General features: G+C 38.8%; 1 long non-coding RNA gene across 1 annotated transcript; it reads left to right on the forward strand.

Annotated features, from left to right (window-relative positions):
* The first annotated feature begins 1,216 nt into the window (after positions 1 to 1,216).
* Positions 1,217 to 3,183, forward strand: LOC121871133. The gene is made up of 2 exons (XR_006089836.1): positions 1,217 to 1,349; positions 2,082 to 3,183. It is a non-coding gene; the product is annotated as an uncharacterized LOC121871133 (long non-coding RNA).
* Positions 3,184 to 18,207: the final 15,024 nt, after the last annotated feature.

Below are 18,207 nucleotides of genomic sequence, written 5' to 3' on the forward strand. Positions count from 1 at the left end.
AAATATTATGGCAATTTTTTTGGTACGTTAACTTATCTATGGAGGTCAACAACAACACGGCTTATATGTACACTTGCATGATTGTTCTCAAGTAGACATGTGTACGTATGTGTGTAAGAGTGAACGTTATTTTGCGCATCCTGCATCACATAGGTCTTGATTTGTGAGACTCCTGAAAACTGGAACTTTCCCCGGAAGTTCTGTGTCGTTGTCCAGTCCCGGAGTTCCGTAACTAATTGGCTCCCTGAAGTGTGTGGAAAATCTCAGATTATATTACCAGTCACACACACACACTCGCAAATAGCTAAATACCGTTTGTTATTCTACCCCGACTATTCTGATGTTGAAGAAGAACAAACTCTGTTTTGAATCGTCAATACCGTTCATTATTATTATTATCATTATTATTACTATTATTACTATTATTATCATGCACGTTACAGTTCCTCGTTTAATAGCGTCGGTGGTGAAAGATTATCATCATCTGTTGATCTACCGAGAAGCTTTTCAGTGTAAGGCTGAACTTTCCTCCTTTGACTTGTTTGACTTGTGACTTCATATTGACCGAGAGTGACTTATCCCGAGGTACTGACCTATTCATCGTTACAGACAGATCTATGCTGGCACTGTGACCTAATCTGACCCGGCCCTTGTGGTGCGCTACGGTAACGCTTCAACACAAAGCCAAACGAAAAGAAATGACTACATAGAAGAGAGATTAGAAATGATAGTGTGTCTTATCATTACCGACTCTCACGGTCTCATCTGTATGTATTCCTGTAAATAACGGTTCTTGCCTGTGAGTGAAAGCTGAACTAAGCGGTACTGAGCAACACTATCAACAAACACTGTACACTCTCTCTTGCTGGCGTGGAGAATCCTACCCCCGCCTCCCCTTCCTCATCACTTTCTATTTGTTCAGTCCCATCCCTCGACTCGATGAGGACATTTACACTTACAGTAAAATTCTATATACTTTACGGTAATACCCGACTATACTCGAGTGTTTAAAGTAGTTTGTTAGTGAAATTGGGATGAAAGTTCACTAATATGTTTCACGGAATGAAGGACACGAGGGAGTGTTAGCAAGGATCGTCATTGGTTGTGGATTCGGACACTCGAGAACCTGGTTAACGCATCTCCGAGAACTTTACGCTATTAAAACTGTCAGGTATAAAGGCTGGTGGTACCCTTCCTACACACACACACACAGACTGCTGGACACTGGAGCCGCTCGCATCACTGGACAACCTCTGGAACCAACTGTTGTCGAATATTGCCTGACCTTGGCAGCCTGAAGCCATCTGAGCATCAGTCTTCTCGGAGTGTTTACACTTTTCCTCGAGCGAGTACGTTACTGTTGTCCAGTCAGATCATTAATTTGTTTAATTTTGTTATTTACAGCGGCTAGTTTATTGTGAATCCCATACTCCTCCTGTGAGTGGTAGCGCTACAGAGATCACAAACGGTATATATAAAAAACCCCAAGGGCCAGGATATTATGGCAGGAATTCTTGCATGTATAACAAGTTTCTACAAGCATGTCAGTTCTTAAGACCTGGTGATGGAGGACTGTAAACACCTTTATCACAAGATATATAATAAGGATGAGCCTTAGTAATTTTCAAACAAATATGTAAGAAATGAAAAATTCTGTTTCACCTTTTATTATTGTATCAAGGTAACAAGATCACAAGATGTCTGTTTCACAATTTCTAAAGTCACATTTGTAATTCCAAGAAGGAAGCCGAGTTTATCCCAGACCTTATGTTAGAGATTAGTTTGATTGTTTTATCAAGAAAGTTCCTCACAATACTGCAGGAAGCTTCTGTAACTACTGTAATCTCCTTTTGAATGTTGGTGCAGAATAATACATCGACTTAATCATTGTTTAATTATGTCTTATTTATAATCAAACACTACTGACAGCTTTTATTATTTGTCGTAGTTTGAGTTGGATGAACTGTTTCGTATAGGTAGTTGCTGTAGCTAAGAGAGAGAGAGCAGCGCCACAATAGCACTTATAGGAACATAAGAATGAAGGAAACTGCAGTCCACATCTCTTGTCATCTCTCCAACAGATTGCCATTCACCCAACTAAATCATCCAACCCATCAACTAATCAACCATGAAGACCACCATCCCCACCATCACCATTTATCTATACCTCGCCGTCATCACCTTCGTCGGGTCAATCCTTGGGGTCGCCTCCTCGCCTCTCCCTCGTGATCAGCAGGAGGATGAACGTCAACTGTTGCCCGCCCTACCATCCTTGAACGTAAACTTCCTTGGTATAAGTAACCCAGGAAACAGCCCTGTCATTATCCCTCAAGATCTATCAACTTTCGTTACTCCGTTCGTCGTTAGTGGTTGTGAAACAGGGAGTAGCTGTGTCATAGCTGTCAGGTTTATCCCTCCACCATTATTCTAACGTGTTCACTACCTGGTATAACATATGGTGAGATTTATCTGTAGAGTTTGGTGATCTCTATACAGCTGGTGACCTTTAGTTAATTGGATGATTCGGAACAGCTGGTGACCTCCGTAGAACTTGGTGACTTATAATGAACTTAGTTAGGAATGAACAGAGCCATGAACAGAGCTAAGCGACTAGAGTAAAACTATTAGACATTACTGTATCATTACTGTGAGTTTTGTCCTTAGAATTTTGGGCAGTTCGTGATGTGAAGACGGCGATGTGTAATATTGGCTACATTGTTTTTTGTTTGTTTTTCAGCACCAGGAGTATAGTGTTCAGTGTGCTATATCCGCACTGCCTCGGTATCCACTCTCGGTTTATATAAGACAGTGTACAGGGGTATGATAAGCGTATTAGAGTTAATACATATATTTGGAGTTTTGTTTACGTAGATTTATGCTCAAAACGAAAAGTAAATAAAAGGTAATAAATTATACAGTGTAGGAAATTTTTAATTTAAATATATTGAGATTTCCTTCAATAATAGAAGATTACCATACAACTTTATCCTGGTGACCAAAGACCATAATTGTTTCATCTGCTATTATTTTTTTAACACTTGCATCTAAAATTAGTGACAGAATAATAAAGATCTAAAACTGGTTCAAAAACTTCAACGGGTTAAATCGAGTAAAATGAATAAGCTTACAGCTCTCTCTCTCTCTCTCTCTCTCTCTCTCTCTCTCTCTCTCTCTCTCTCTCTCTCTCTCTCTCTCTCTCTCTCAAGGAAAGTCTCACAAAGCACAACAGTAAACTCACAAATAAACAAGTCATCGTTAGTTTCTTTCACTTAACCCGTGTTAGTGTGGCTGGTCTCTGTCCCTTAGTCGACGACCCACCATAATTTGGTTGTGGTTGTTCTAGAAGTATCGTAAACACATGTTGATTAACTTAACACGATTATAGGTATGGTGACGGCTATAATGTGATGGATCATTCGACTTTACACTGATTATATGACATTATCGCTTAACTGTTCATGTGACAGGTTGAAAAATGACTGTAATTTGGGATTTATTTGTTCCTATTATAAAGTATAGGGGAAATAATTATGGTTGTAGTGTGTCTCATTATATATATTAGAGGATAAACAAACACAATATTAGTTAAACAGACGTTATTATATTAAATTGTACTTGGTATAGGAATGGATGACGTCACTTGAGTAGTATCATGATCTTGTCCACGTTATGAGATGAAACATAATCACAGTAATAATATGAATTCTCTGGTGTTTCATTTATACACTTATGTATTGTGTTGGTGTGTAAAAAAGCAGGGAGGGAGGGAGAGAGGGAGGGAGGGAGGGAGGGTGGGAGAGAGGGAGGGAAGGAGAGAGGGAGGGAGAGAGAGAGAGGGAGAAAGTACTAGTATCGGGGTGGTTGTGAAAAAAAGGTCTTCTCAAATCCTTCAACATTCTTACGACATTTTTGTGGCTCTATTGAGTTATTTACAGCACATTGCTACTGTACGCTGCCCTGTCTCGTAATTAAACTACGAAAACTCAATTTGTGGCGTGAAGAATCGTAGACTCTTAACCGCCAATTTTTTTTGTAATGTTGTCAAGTCTCCTCTTCCCCTACCACCCCCCCACCCTCCCTCTCTCTGCCTAACTCTTTTTGTGCACAGCTTTACTACGTATGTACAGTATATATATAATGCCACAGCCACACTCGGCCCTGACATTTACACTGCAGTGCCAAGTTGTCACCTACTTCCGGGTCTCACGGTGGCACACACAACCTTCCAGGCCTCTTGGACGTCGTAGGTACACCGACGCTCACCATTGTTTTTTTATACTGGCAGTTCCTTTATAACGAGGGCGTCTGGGTGTAATTGTTGGCGGTAGTGTAATAGTGAAGGCCACCCCAACCTAGTCACAGCACGCCAAGCCTTTTCCAGCTAAGCTCTTCTCGCTACCACGCCACACACCGCTTCACCCCATTCCCCCTTCCGAGCTGCCACGCGTTGCTGGGAACATTTGTTATGGGGGGGGGGGGGCAGTGTCCATCTTTTTCTTTTTTTCTTACTCGAGAAAAAATACTCTTTTTCGCAATTCTTTTTCTCCTGAAAATGCCAACTCTTTCCGTCCGCCACAACCGAACACCACACACGGAGTTATAGGACCAACAATAATATTCATAGATTCACAACCAACAAATATATACAACTTATATAAGAACACCACAGGTAAGGTCAACTGTGCTGGTGTTTGTTAGGACCAAGGTGGATGACAACATACACTGGTATTATGTTCGTGACCTTAGTTCCCAAACAAAGTTCCAAGATTTAATTATCTTAGTGAGCTCTATAAGTCTGTATAGAAGCACTTATTGGGCACTAAATTCAACCAACCAGAACCATATAATGTCGAATGACCATTAATATTGGATACGGTAATATACAGCATTAGTCAAGACATTCAGACAAAGGATTTAGTATCTTATGATCCAAGACGTAAACCGGAGCACAGGTCTGTGTCTCCGTCTGTGTGTGGATGTCAACTAGAGGCAAGAGGAGAGAGAGCAGATGCCTTTACCGGGAAAAAATGAACCTCCGGAGAAGCTCATTAATTCACATTTCATTGGAGGCCACATTGTGTACCGCCGCCGGGTATCTGGGCCAACATGAGAATAGAATTTATGTCTCAACAGGTAATAAATCTCCCCGTTAGTAGGGCATACACAAAGGAATCCTTCTGGAAGTTTCAGCAAAATAAAAAACTGGGCCTATCAGAAAAATATTGCCTTTTATTACTCTAAGGACAATTGAATTGCAATATTGAAGCTATTTGTATGTTATACTGTATTAATGAGTAACATCTTTCTGTCATGGAAGCGCTCGCACACCCCCTACCCCCCCCACACACCCACACACCCACACACACCCACACACCCACACACCGCTATGTTTATTTGTTGCAGTGTTGTGTCCCGGCTGATCGTTGCTCAATACTGATATACTTCGGTTTGTTGTCTAGTGTAATATTAGTCAAGTTACAAAGTTTACATTGTATTCATTCAGTTTAAGTGGAGTTTGTTATATCAAAATCTGACTTATATATTCTTACATTTACAAAGAATTTACAGCAGATATTCTGATGTTCCTTTCACGATAAATCTAGTGACGGCTTGAGTGGTTGCTTGTATAAGGAGTTACAGCCGAGAGTTACCTGATCTACTTTACCTAAGTTACCTTCCGGCAAAACATCCTCTCATTCGTGTCAGTATCCCTGGGTGGCTGCTGTTGACCATACCGTGCCTTTGTGTGTCCAGCTGAACACGTCAAATTCATTTTTCCATAAACCCACACACACAAATACACACACACACACACACACACACACACACACACACACACACATAACTAATATTCACTAACTTAATAAGGTTTTCACTTAGGTATTTGTTACAAACTTTCTACTGAATGACATTAATATAATATAACTTTAGTACATGTTCCATAATATCTTTTGTACTCTCAGCTGTTTTGGAATATTAGGTGAGGCTTCTGCTGGTGTAGAGATGATGACACAATATCACACATTATTCAAATTTCCCAGTGGATTAACACTTTCCCTCCCAAGGTGACCCTGATGGTGGCAGAGGGGGGGACCTACTCTGGGGAAGGGAGAGGAGGGAGAGACAAAGAAGGTGAGAGGAGTAGGGGAAATTACTCAAGGATGTGTGACTGTGAGGAAAAACCAAAACACATTATTGACTTTAGGGAAAAAAGAAAATGTACACAGGGGAGATGCGGATAGCAACTCATGTATACAAAAAAAAAAGGTACTGAGATGCACAGATGGTGAAGGAGAAGCATCTTTCTGTCCCCGGGGTGACGGTGATGATGATGGTGGTGAAGACGAGGCAACTCAACAAACAGATCAGTGGCGTACAATGATGCTTGGAGGCTCGGTGGAAGGTCTAAGAGCTATAAAATATCTGTAACTAAGTATATTTCATCTTTAATTTACTGATAGTTATACATATTATGGTGTTGTGACCTAAGACAAAATATGTACGTGATTGTAAAGTATAAGAGCGAGGTGACGCTAATTTAGAGGTTGTTTAGTCACTCTGAAACCTTTAACATATATGAGTTGTCTGCAGGCGTGTGTCAAGTGATCAACTCAGTGTGAAATCAATAGAATCGTAAATCCACATCAGTCCTTCTCTTAACCTCGTCAACGTGAATTGTTCTAAAATATTAATCTGACTCCACCTTAACACAGCAGTGATTAATAAGTAGATTACCACATTAAGTCTTCATACTGACTATTCTCTATTCTAACTGATAGTGATGGTAACGTGAACTAGAATGTACAAAAGCTCCATCACTTGTAAACAAAAACATACACACACACACACGCACACACACACACACACACACACACACACACACAGACAGGCAGCAGCACGGTGCACTCTTGTTATTTTGTTTTGGGGTCAACGTGACTCACATTTTTCTCGAACTTTACCGATAACAATATTAATACTCCTGCAACACCCCACCACTTGGTAAGAAACGTGAACTTTATATTCCTTGTTTGTCTCTCCATTACGCTACAGGTTTACCATTTTATAATTTCATCAGTATTCTTAGAAGCGGGAGTTAAATGAGGCTTATTACAGCATATTAGACTCTTCGTTCCTTCACTGAAACACCAAGTGGAAGTAAAACTAAACCATGATTTTCACAGGAGTGCGTGTGTGCGCATCGCCATATGTGACCTCGCTTACAAGGGTTACAAAACCCGACTTGTTCCCTAATATGTCAGGAGCCTCATCAGCAGATCCAATCATACACCAGCTGACTCCATGGTAAACTAAATACTCGTTAACTTTAATGAATACATCTCTGGCTCTACTGGTTGTTTCAGGGGTAAACAAAACAGAAATCCTTCTTTACATTCACCTCCACACACACACACACACACACACACACTATATATATATATATATATATATATATATATATATATATATATATATATATATATATATATATATATATATATATATATATATATATATATATATATATCATGAAGGTTAGCAAGTGTGACGACTGACAGCGTGGTAACTAGTAAAGTAGCAGTGGACGGGGCGAGCGTTCACTTTGTGTTACTGCACTTGCTGCTACTGTAGTTGTTCAGCAGCCATTCCCTGAGTTATTTCACCCGCATAAATACTAACCATGTTAGGCTATTTTGCGTTAGGTGAGGTTAGGTGAATAATTTTAGAATTACGTGAATTCCCTAGTTACATAGATTCCCTGTAGAGCGCGAGTGATGGTTTGGACAATAGCTGACCCGTACTAAAGAAGTGACCCGGTGTTCGGTTAAGAGCTCTCAAATAATTATCGTTTGGTTTGATCAACATACGTGACATCATTACAACGATTACAGTAAAAGAGCTTCATTCCACCTTAGTCACTAGGCCTTACAACATGTGCTCAGATTATCTCGTAATTCACCCTATAGGACCGTCCCTTAAAAGTAAACTAAATCTCTATTGTCTTACTCGTTGATGCTCTCACAGGTAAAACCACCGTTTAACTTACCTCAAACACTGACCCAACTGCTGGTGGTAGAACCATCGTTGTATCCCTATTCATTTTCAAGGTTTTTACACATATGAAAAAAAAACCCGACTAAGTTATTGAGAAAATTTTATGAAAAAAGTTCATTACAAACATCGTAAAGAAATAGTTAAATTATAAACATTGAGTCCCTGGTGATCTGTTCGTCTTCAACTGTTTACTTATTAACGGAGAGTGAGACCGCCAGCCTCAGTATAGACGACTGTGTTTAACTAGTTAGAAGAGAATTACTATATTGGGAACTGAAGTGTTGTGAAGTATTTATTATACTTGTGTGGGTGAACAAATATACCTGGTGAATTATTTTATGTACATTAATACATTTTGAATATACCTGTACTTGTTATTCATACATGTATAAATAAGTGTGAAATCTGACATTTTTAATTCACTTGATGATGGTTGAGAGACAGAGTGTTTCATAATGGTCTTTACTGCACGGCGCCAACTGGACGAGTCTGGGTGAATGAATATGTCAGTTGGATCCTTTGATGAGAAATTAATTTAGAGTTTAGTCTTTCAATATTTTCTCCTCCCTAAAAATATTGACTCATCTTATTATGGCCTCGAGCAAGGCGCCTCCTAATCAATTTCCCCTCAACCTCATCTACAATATTTCACTTTATTATTAGACTGAATCATTAACTCGGTCAAATTTGTGTTTGATGTATTGTGGTGTTTAAAGTTTGGGAATTTTTAGATCCTGAAGTCGGTACAAGAACTTATTAATGAGGTCAAATTACTGGAATATTCTGAAACAACTGAAATTGGAAATCAAGTTGAAAATAAACAAACTTTATGAAGAGAAAGGAAGGGTTTTGAAAGGGTTATTGAGAGGGCTGATGAAAGGGCATTTAAAAGAGCTGCTAAAAGGGCTGCTGAGAGGGGTGTCAAGAGGGCTGTTGAGAGGGCTGCTGAGAGGGCTGGTGTCATCAGAAACTCTCTGCTGAGGCTAGGCTGAGGTGCCTCGTCAAAGTAACTCACCTGGCATCATCACCCGTGTGGTTGAGTACGGCGCCCGAAGCTGCCACCTATAAGAGAGAGATGAGACTGTCGTTACTTAAGAGCGCTTTGAGAGGGTGACTCTTGACTCTCCATAGCCTGAAGACACTTGGGGTTCACACACACACACACACACACACACCCACACACACACACACACACACACACACACACACACACACACACCACTGTACATCTGGACCTACAGCTAATTCTTACTACTTACTGAAACACATCCTTCTCCTCACCCCTACACCCGCCTCTCTTCACTATCAACACCACCGCTATCACCATTACGACCACCATCACCATCACCCACATTTACGGCTACACACAGTGAGTAATCCGCGACGTGATTGGTCCATCATTTAGCTCCATCATCATTTATAGTCTCTGATTGGTTGTATTTTTACGCTGTATTTTTCGTAACTGTTTGAATGATATTTTGACGCAGAAAATAGGCAACTGCTTATACATCCCGAAGCTGCTACTCATCTAAATATATTTCAGTAATTTTTCTCTATTTAGTTAGATGTATAAGAATAAAAATGCCAATTACGTAACAAGGTCCATTTTCTAAACCCAAGCGACCAAGGGAACAGGTGATATAAAATTTCCTGTGTTAATTTCAGAACTAAGAATATTTGGCTGTCTTGATCGACCTAACTCATAAGGTTTTTTGTGTAGATAAGGCGAGAAATAGCAGTTCTTGGGTATACGACAGATAGTGGAAAGTAAAGTATCACTCGAAAATTGAAATGAACATGAATAAAAGAATCTTATACAGGATTAAGAAAATAGTAATTTTATTCAACGTGGATAACACCCCAGGCAGGTGTTCCTTACTAGTGTACTTTTGCTATGGTCTTTAATCTGCCTGTACCTCACATTGTCTCCTTCCACCACACCTGTCACTACTACTGGGTCATGTTTCCTCCACACCTGTCACTGTTACTGGGTCATGTTGCCTCCACACCTGTCACTGTTACTGGGTCATGCTCCTCCACACCTGTCACTATTACTGGGTCATGTAAGATGTTAAATAAACTTTGTAGTTGTAGTAGAGTTGAAGCGGTAGTGAGTCATCTGTAATAAGGAGGACTCTTTAACAGTGGACACCCAAGCTTCTCAACTGGGCTCCGCGTAAGGATGGGCACAGAACAATAACAACTAACCAATCATAAGACGAAAGTTGGGAAGCATCGAAGTTATTATTGGCTAAGTCGCGTCAGGACAGAACACTGGGCATGCATACGAGGACTCCAAACTATGTGTGTGAGAGAAAATTCAACATTCAAAAATTCCTCAGTGCAACATGTTCCCCAACGAGCAGCATAACGGAGCGTTATCGGTAAACAACCAAACTTTATTGGCGGCGATACAGCCAGTTAAAACCTCGGCCTGATTTTTAACGTTCGGAATTTGTTTTTCGCTTTCATCATTTTTATTAATGAAGTTAGGTGATGAATCGTACATACTTTGTCATTTTCAAAAACAATTATTTTTTATCAATTGTGGGAGATTTAGCAAAGTCCTTCACTTCAAACTAAAGTCAGGGATCCACTCACAGCTGGGTAGACTGAGGATGTTATTTATACTCCTGGTTATATAACAAAACAATTTAAAATATATTTCTTTTATAACTGATTAAGAGTTCAGGGTCAAGAAAACATTAAAACCAGGTTAATATGAAGGAGGACCTCACACCAACACGTCCCTCACTGCTAGGAAAACCTCCTCCCTGGTACTGGCAATTTTCCAGCCTTGCTTTTCAGTTTGCAGCAGCAGCAGACCGGGACTTATCTCCCCCAGCATCAGAGAGTCTATCTTCACGGGAGAGAAAATGTTCCAAATGCCCTCTGATAGATGATATAGAGGAAATTTACTTAATTCAACACCTCTGATGACTTTCCCTTATCACCACGACTATGCATACCATAATGTAATTAAAGAGAATGTTAATAGCTTCGTACCCCAAAGGAGAAAAATCGAGCGGGGTGAAGCCCAAAGTGTACTCCACAAAGGTGCAGGGATAAGAACATAGCCCAGCGGCGGTGGCCTCCCTAACACCCGTGATGGTAAAAAAAATGTTTAGAGGGAAATTTAGTAACTGTTGTGATTTAGTCAGTGCTTCGAATGATGGTGTTGAATGCCTACCCTAACTAACGTACCCTGATCATATGGACCCAAACACCGAATGAAACTCAAGCATACTGACTATAAGCTATGTGAATATTTATTTGTGTGAATTATTCAATATAACTTTATAAGGCTTAAAAGTTGCTTATGTGGCCACCATAAACTGCTTATATGTCATTCATTTTTTGTAATTTTAATAACTAACTGTAGTGTCGTTTTAAATTTGAAGCGAGAGTATTGCCTTGTTCCGTGCTGAGGAAGACCTATGCCACTACCACTAATAAAACTAAAAATATGTAATTTAGAAAGCGGCTTTGTGTGGTGGAAAAAAAAAACGAAAATCTCCCAGAGTAACATTACTTAAGTGACGTCCGTTCAACCAAGTCATTCAGAGTCGGTCCTTCCTGACTTGACTGTAAGATGGTCGTCGTCTTCCCCAGGCACAAGGAGAACCAGATTGCAGGAAAGAATTTATTTTATCCTCACTACCAACACCCACGTACATTTTCCTCTCCTGTTTTCCTGCTGGGTCACCGCTTCTCACACTTGCCAAACAAAAGGTTTCACGTCAAGAAAGACAAAAAGGTTTATAAAAAAGAATTCTGGAGACGAGTATTGGACACAGAGAAAAATACTTGTGTCAGGAGACGATAGAGGGACGAAGATATAGTACCATTTCTTTTTGTTATCTTCCAGCAGTACTTTCATGACACCTGCTGTTTTGGTGTAACTTTTTTTAAGCGACAAAAAGCGATTGTTTCTTGTGTTCCATCTGTGTTCCTCCAGCTGCCCGACGGCCCAGTCTGGTCTTATGTTCCCAATCTTTCATAAATCTTTTTTGCTCCCCAGACCCAAAGGATCGAGATGATATAACAATCACGTTGTTTGTCCGTGTGTTTGTTCTCTGGATATTCTAAGTAATACTTGGATCTACTTGAGGGTTCTACAAGTAGGTAAGAGGCCCTGAGAATATTACATCTAATACTTATTTTTATCTTTATATTATTATTATTTTTATTGTTATTCGGATATAATTACCCTGTTCGGACTGACTGTGTGGCAGGGTATAGTTTTCTGGTCTGTCTGTCTGTCTGTCTGTCTGTCTGTCTGTCTGTCTGTCTGTCTCTGTCTGTCTGTCTGTCTGTCTGTCTGTCTGTCTGTCTGTCTGTCTGTGTCTGTCTGTGCGCTTCTCCAAGACAATTCGAGAACAGGTAAACGGATCTTTATCAAGCTTACTAGGTCTTATCAAGATGTTAAAAAGTTCCTATGACTGACTTCTGTATCAAATAATACTAAATGTTATCAAGAACCAATTCGGGGATCAGAATGGATCATAAGATGGTTACATTGACTTATATATCAATTAAATTTACGTATATTGTTTAAGGAAGAGTTGGAACCCATTTAGTGTAGGTGAACAGAAGGTGATGATGGCATATGGCAGGTGGTGTTCAGTCAGCTGATGGGGTCTATATTCCCCCTCATATGATCATTATTCTCAGTATGTAATCTTTCTTTCCTTTACTGTCTCTCTTGATTTTCCTCTCGTGATCAGAATGTCAGAATGTCTCATCTCATTCTGTTACTGACTGTTTCCTATCTTTTCGTTCATTCATTCTCCCCCTCCTCTCGCTTATGTAACGAATATGTCTCGCATCACACCGCTGACACTTTGTTCCCCTTGTATGTTTCTCACTCACTTATCACTCCTCTCTCACGTACAGTTTCTCTCGTTTATCTTCCCTTTTTTGTCACTCTTTATCTTTTCTCCTTCACTCCAACAGTATTTCGTTCTCTTTCTGTTTCTGGGTATTTCTCATCTTGTGTCTCATTTAATGTCTTGAATCTCATTGTATTAATTTTTGGCTATTGGATTTGTATCGTTATTTGTGTATTATGCTTCTCGTCATCGTTAACTGTATATCATGGGTTGTGTGTTAATTGAGTGTGGGTCCCAGTACGTTTTACCCACACCGCTACTGCTCACCAGGAAGTGCGTCGCTCCCCCCGTGTTGTGTCGACTGCTGCCTCCTGCAACATGATATATGTGTTCACTGTTGTGTATCGTTTCCTGCCACACATCCTAGTCATGATAAGAGTTACGCGAACCCTCTGGCGTAAGACTCCAAATTTATTTTCAACCTTTATAGCAGGGGAAAAAAAAAGACCATTTACATAATGTTGCCTAAAAAGCCAGTGTGTGGAGCAAAATGAAGAGCATTTGTCAGTGAGGCCGCCGCCAGTACCATGTTGAACCAGCGGGACACGTCTGGATACACACACACACACACGCTAAGAAAAGATACCGTTCAGAGGTTGGGAAATTATGGAAAATTCTTATATTTTGATAAAGGTTTCTAAAATCGGTTACGGAAAATGTTTGTTAGTTTACATAAAATATTCGAATAAGGAGTAATTTGTTTGTTTTCTGATGTTGTCACCTCTCACATACATCTATCTATAGCAACACGATAGATTGATAATGTTGCTATCATGAGAAACTGATATTTTATTTACTGATTTGCAAATTATATCGTATTTATCACTGGCCAGCATAACGTTGTGTTTACATTGATAACGTCGGTGTGATCAAGTGACCCAGCAATCTCTACACGCCCTTCATCCACACATGCCTGATACTGTATATGTGTACGATAACAGATAATTATGACGACTGTAAAACGGGAAATCGTGTTAAGTTTTAAATAGTGAAACAACATTAAAATAAGTTACTTTTAAATTAGGTGATACTTAACGAATCTTGTGTACCTGGTCCATCTATATATAACTGTTGTAATTAATAACTTTTCACATTAAAACAGCCATCGTTCTCATTGTTGTTATAATGTTGTTACTGAGCTTCAACAACTAAGGTCTTTAAGCGCGTAACAAGGTTATTAATTACTCTCGTCCAGCAACAATTATGAATAATGAGATATTCAAGTCTTTGTCATTCTCACCGGCGAAATTTACTTCTCTACTAAGTGGGATTATAATACTCACCATCATTTAATAGAAACATATAACTACTATACTACCATACTCACAGTTAGCCATAAATAACGGGGTAATAACGTGTATTCAACTCGTATTATCTAAGACACAATATCAATGTTATTAAGCGAATTTAGAGGTCGATTTGCATAGGTAAAGAGTGAACCTAATAATGTTTTTGTTTTTCAAGTGTAAGAGTTGTTGTGAATTTGCCAAAGCTGTTGATATAACGTTGTTTTATGATAAGTTTTCCACGTCTGGGAGTTATAAAAGAGGATTGGAAGCTGCTGCGTGTGCTTATAGACGTGTTATGTTCTGCCTAACCGTGATTTCATTTCTTTCTTATCACTCAAATTTGATAATAGGAGTTTTCATCTATATAGCTATTATCATTGTATTATTCTACTATGAGTCTCCTATTACCTGTATTAACAAAATCGTATTCTCGGTTAAGTTCGTATCATACTTTCAACTTGGCTATGAGATAATGGTCAGGAATCGCATTTGCCTTGCTTGATCTTGACCCAGCGCTCAAAACACACCCAGGGAAAGACTGTCTCTTCGTCCCCAGAACCCGCCAAAATCAGTCACAAAATGTCAACACAGGAATATTAATCCTTTACTGATATTTGAGTTTTATGTGAACTTTAAGTGTGTTCTCTCTACATTACACGTTTCGAGGATGATTTAGAAGTCACGCCCTCTGAGAAGACTTCTGAAGAAAACATGTATATTGATAAAATATATATATCTTTAGTCTCGCATTAAAATAATAAATAAAACTGTAGAATTAAATTTCGTACCCAATAAATAATAAATTATGGACACACAATTAATTCATTTGGCTAGAGTATATTTGTGAATGTCAAATATATTCTTGTACGTCAGATTAAATGAGAGGATTTCAGGACTTTCTGACAAATATCCTGTGATAACAATTATATTCTCATTTGTCACTCAACGTAATAAAACGAGTCCCCAGTTATTCATGTCACTTATTGGAGTTACTCTTCCTGATGTTGTGATTCTCATAAGCAGCATTACATCAGTAGCAGTGAGTCACTCTACCTGGCCACTTGACTTACTGCCATAAGTCTCGTGGCATTATAACTTGTTTACAGTAATTGTTAATGAAAATTACTGTACAGGTAAATGTAGGTCAGGTTTATGTATGTGCTCATAAATTCCCTTTAATATGATTTTGCTTATTACTTAACGAAAAATAAGGCTAATTATCCAATATGGTTAATAAATTACAAAACTCATTTCCCAAGTTTCTGGTCCTGAGAATAAAGAGCTCCGGTTAAGTAAAGGGTTAAGTAAAATTGGTGGGGAAGACAGCCATCCAGCAGCAGGAAAATACAGCTGCTGAGCGTCGAGTTTGTGTAGTAAAGTTTAGACTCATTATGGACACCAGGCGGCTGGGGTTTATTGGCCTCAGGAGCTCATCATCATGTTACACGGCCACAATGCTTATGGCAGACTAGACCATCTTGTGGCCCGGTCTCTTAGTGTGTAACCTTGTATATTGGTGATGATCTACATACACACACACACACATACTCGTACACAATATATATACTTACAGGGTGTCCGTACAGTCCTGGTGCAGTTTAAAATATTATTTACTTAGGGTCTGTAGAAGATAAAAACAATCTGTAAAATGCATTGGAGAAGTAATGTGTTCACGTTTTTTTATTATCCAAAAATTAATTATTCTATTTTTTTCATTCTGTTTTTTCCAGATAATATATTACACTACTTAGGGATAATTGCTGATTAGTCTCTTGTTTATAAAATTATGCAATATTACATGGTGGTATTAAGTACAATGTGAATTTTGTATTACTACAGAAAGTTACGACAGAACTTTCACTATAGTGTGACTGTTAGATATTATTGATGATCAGTGAATTTCTGTGTACAGTAGAAGATAGAGGCTGTCTTAGGTAACCATATCTAAAAAAAATATTGGTTACATTCGGGGAGTTCTGAATTATATGTTCCTATTCTGTAACATTTTCAAGTGATTACAGTATAAATAATAAAAATTATGAACAATTAAAGCATTCATGCTGCCAGATTGTTTGTGTGAAGGCAGTGTATGAATTCTTGTCACCTGTGATTGTAGTGTGTGCTAGGATTAACTCACTGATAATGAAGTCTTGTGCCATCAAGGTAGATACAAACAACTCCAAGAGAATTGTTTTAGAAAGAGGTTTGTGTGTTAATGATACCTGGTTGTGAGTGTGATGGTGTTGCATGACTTACAGTCACTTGTGATATTTCAGATAGACTGTGTGCAAGAATGCAATGATGGATATTGAAGCCTTAGGATCACACATGAGTATTTTACAGAGGACAACTATTTTTTTACTTTACTGTGGCACTCAGTTAAAGGTTAATGGAAGGTCTCTTATTATTCAAGTTTTGTGCCATCCTACAGTGCTGTAAGGTGTATATTAATCCATGTGGTGCTTAAAAATACAATGAAATATTTATAGTTTTGCACATAGGCCAATGTGTACTATATATGTACACAAATTCTCACGAGTGCAGATATTTGCTACAAAAGAAATATTCAGCAGACATGATAAGTACCTGCGTGTGTTGTGTTATGTTAGGTGTTGTTTAAACCAGCAGACCTACCTGCCATGGCTCGCGTTAGGTATATACTGTATAGCCTTGACCGTCACAGTTTGTCCTGATGTATACATAACAGTATATTTGTGTAGTTGAGTGAGAGAGAAGGGAAGAAATGGCGCGTGAGAGAGTATATGTGTGTGTATGTGCCTCAGTGTTTGTCTGTCTCATGTATATAGCTGTATGAAATAGAGATATTATACACTAGACCTCAGTATATCCTGGCTAACTCCTCCCCCTGTATGTATAAGAGACAGAGTGTGTGTGTTCGTGTACATGTGTCTGTGTATTATGTATTTGTTTTCATTTTCACTACCATTAATAACATGAACTTCAATAATCTTTACATAATTCACTCGTGCATGATTGAACCACAAGCAAATTATTTGCGTTCAAATAAGAAAAAATATAAATTGGACTCAGCATTACGTTAGTGTGAGTGACGCTGGTCATCTGTACACATAATCGTATTCATAAAACTTTGAAAAAAACTTTTAATGGTCATATTACATGTTATGTTATGTTTATGCAAAACGAAGGTAATTACATAGCCAAGTTAATTACACGACTTAATCTTGGAAATGGTCTTTACGATTAACGAGGACTCGTAAGTTCACACAAGCACGTACACGAATATTCATCCCGTGTTAAGGTCCTCTGGTACCAGAATCCATCACTCACGGGGTGTAGTAAGACCCTAAATCTATTCCTCATTTTAGGTCTAAAAGTTATTAAAATAGTTCTTAAACTTTCTAAATCTACTGAAGGTTCTTACTGCTTCAAGAGTGTCAGTGGTGCGAACGATAGTGAACAGTTTGAATTAAAAGACTTTATTAAATATCGTAAGTCAATGTCATTTATGTTAATAAGGATCCTTTTCTAAACCCATTTACTGTGAAGTTTGTTTTAAAGAGATATTTTAAATAACTCAATTCTTCCATTACGGAAATTCAAGGAGGCAACATTCACTGATATATACAGAATTAATCCCCGAGATACACTCGTGTCAGCACTTCACCAAGACAACAGGTGATTATCAAGAACAGATGCTGTGTGTCTTACTTAATGCTGTTGTTATGCAGGAGTATGTTGACCAGCATTAAGCCAACCTGCCTTTACCGGGAGAAAACCCTCACTAGATTGGGTATCGAGACTACAAGGAATAAACAAATTTTTGATAAATTCTACCAATTAGTGGACCCTTCATTAGGCCCAGTAGAGAAGTCCTTGTTGCCACACCCCGCAACTACCCAGGACTCACAGCTAACTCACCAGTACTCACGAGACCTTACGAGACCCTGCAGTGAGCTATCACTCCAGTCCATCTGGTCTTGTCCCGTGGTACA

The sequence above is a fragment of the Homarus americanus genome, unplaced genomic scaffold (assembly GCF_018991925.1).
Source record: "Homarus americanus isolate GMGI-L3 unplaced genomic scaffold, GMGI_Hamer_2.0 scaffold40565, whole genome shotgun sequence".
NCBI classification, from domain to species: domain Eukaryota; kingdom Metazoa; phylum Arthropoda; class Malacostraca; order Decapoda; family Nephropidae; genus Homarus; species Homarus americanus.